Source organism: Electrophorus electricus, chromosome 6 (assembly GCF_041902795.1).
Source record: "Electrophorus electricus isolate QZ-2024a chromosome 6, ASM4190279v1, whole genome shotgun sequence".
Taxonomy (NCBI): domain Eukaryota; kingdom Metazoa; phylum Chordata; class Actinopteri; order Gymnotiformes; family Gymnotidae; genus Electrophorus; species Electrophorus electricus.
This window is the reverse complement of record NC_137502.1, coordinates 9767501-9770000: the sequence shown is the minus strand read 5'-3', so window position 1 is coordinate 9770000 and position 2500 is coordinate 9767501. Positions and strand designations below refer to the sequence as shown.

Genomic DNA, 2500 nt, shown 5'->3' with positions numbered 1-2500 from the left:
CAGAGAAACACGGAGCGGCAGAAAGAAAGGGATGATGTGCGTGTTCACTAAGGGGAAGAGGCGGAGCCAAGAAAGGAGGGCGAGTGATGTCACTGCACCTTGCTGTACTGGAGGTCACCTTGTTGCTGACAGACGCACACGCACACACACGCGCTCGCACGCGCACGCACGCGCACGCACGCGCACACACACACACGCACGTACACACGCACACACAGTATTACCTAAGAAGTGCTCACAGAGGTTGACCCATCAACAAAACACATGCATTACTCCACTGATATTCCTGGTGCGCCTGCGAGTAGCTTTCAGTCTGCTTTCAGAATCAAGTCTGCAGCAGGAGAACAGACAGGCCCATATACACACACATTCACTTGCATGTGTGAGAGCCTCCACAATCGTGTATCCTGCTCTCCTGCCTTGGGGCTCGTTTAACTTGACTGCTGTCTCCTAAACTATTAAACTTTCATTTAGTCTGTAGAAGGCAGGGAGCTCCTCTAACTGCGCAGGGGCTTCACCACTAAACGGGTAATATGGGTATGGCCCCCAAACCCCATTCCATTGCTGTCTACTTCCTTTCTACCCTGTTTTCTACCACTTGCTGTCTTGGCACTCTCAGTGCTGACAGTTCTGGCTTTGGGGATTGACATAAGAAAGAAGTTAATAGTGTTGACAAAATAACATTCTTTTCACATATACATTCATATACACATTGGCCACATGAAAACACAAAACTATTATTGGACTGCCCAGGCCACAGTGTATGATACTGCAATTACATGCAGGAATATAATTTAGTGTATGACAATTCAATGTCAGACTGGGATATTATTTAGTGTCTGATAATGGAGTGATTCACTGGCCAGGCCGATGCAGAAGACAGCTTTTCCAGCAGATTACTGTGGTCTTTATGAGTAAACAGATGCTTAATGACAGACCCAGGACCTTGTATGATGGCTCAGTGACCAATGTATTTGTGCTTCCTTGTGCGCCTTTTTGTTAGGTTGATCCCTGCCTCATCAGTGAAGATGTACTCATGCGGGTCCGCCCCAGCATCTAACTCAAAGACTCTCTACTGAAGTAAAAAACCTCACATTTTCCTGTACCGCAAATACAGTATTGTAGTATAGTGTAGGTGGACACCCCTGGAAAGGGAGAACAGTGACCTACGGGCATTCATTACTGTGGTAGAGTAAAATCTACACTAAGAAGTGGAGATTCTGTCTATGTACACTACAGAATTGTATGTATCACAAAAACAATACGACAAATTACCCATTTTTCCTTCTGAAGGAACAGACAGTGGTTGCAACTCTGTAATGGCTTAGGCTGGGTTTCACCAGCTGTCCCGCTTCCCTCACATTTCATTTGAGGTGATTTGTCTTTGTTGTTGTCATCCTCGTCCTCCTCCTCTTCCTCTCTGTTTTCCTACAACTTTGGCCCTTGTTCCAAAGCACATGGACATAACTGTTGATGTCTTGTGTGTGTGTGTGGCTTGGTGCTTGGTGTTTGCACTTGGAGAAAGACAGGCTCTTTGAGTTTAAGAAGTGATGAGTTCTGATGAGAGCATGAGTTTGAAGAATGAACATATAGGGCAACGAATGACTTCTTTGGCCACTTTTGTGTAAGGTTTTGCAGGATGAGTTTTAAACATTGAAAGAGAGGGAGAGAGAGAGTGTGTCCTAGCTTGTGTGAGTGTATGTCAGTTTAGGTAGGTGGAATGTTGACAGGTTCTAGCATGACTGCACAGACTGCATGTTAGCAATGCATAAGTGGTGTGAACTGATGGGAGTTGAGACTTAAGCTAAATCCAGCTGGAGGTCATGAGTAAATAATGTAAATGAAAAATGCTGTTTTGAGAAAGTTTATTTTGACATTAACAATAGCACCAATAAAGTGTTAAATGGCATGAATATATCTGCATTTTTTTTCAGAGTTCAGCTCTGTGGTTTCACGTGTGCATGCTCTGTGTACGTGTGCATGTCAACACAGCACACCTTGCAAGCTGAAGCTTTAGACAATTAATGTTTTCTGGAAAGAAACCCTGAGAGATTACATTTTTAAAAACTCCAAGGAAAAGAGTTAGGCGCTTTGGCAGTGTGTTTTTAACATTATGTTATCTTGAGATGATTAAATACAAAGGCAATCATGGTTTATCTTTGGTTTATATTTGTTTAGGGAATTAGTATATGGTTACTAGTGCAACAGGCTAAATTTTGAGCGCGCTAACACACACAAACAGGTGTGGAGACAGATGCGTAAGTTGGACGAGACTTGCATATTTAGTTTTATGGTCATTCCTCGGCTCTGAGTTATGCACATGAATGCCAGCAAATATGAGTGGTGGCCTTGGAGACATGACCTGCCATTCAAACTGTTCTCTCACTCTCTCTTCTTGTCTGCCTAGCTCCTTCCTTTCTACCTCCATCCGTATCAAATGGGCACTGGGAACTGTCTCACTGCAGGCCAGTCCAAAGCCTGACACAGAGCAGAGGCCTAA

General features: G+C 44.0%; 1 protein-coding gene across 2 annotated transcripts in view; it reads left to right on the top strand.

The window, feature by feature from the left end:
• Positions 1-2500, top strand: part of frmd4a (FERM domain containing 4A) — a 99252-nt gene that overhangs the window by 33827 nt on the left and 62925 nt on the right. The gene's annotated exons all lie outside the window — the stretch shown is intronic.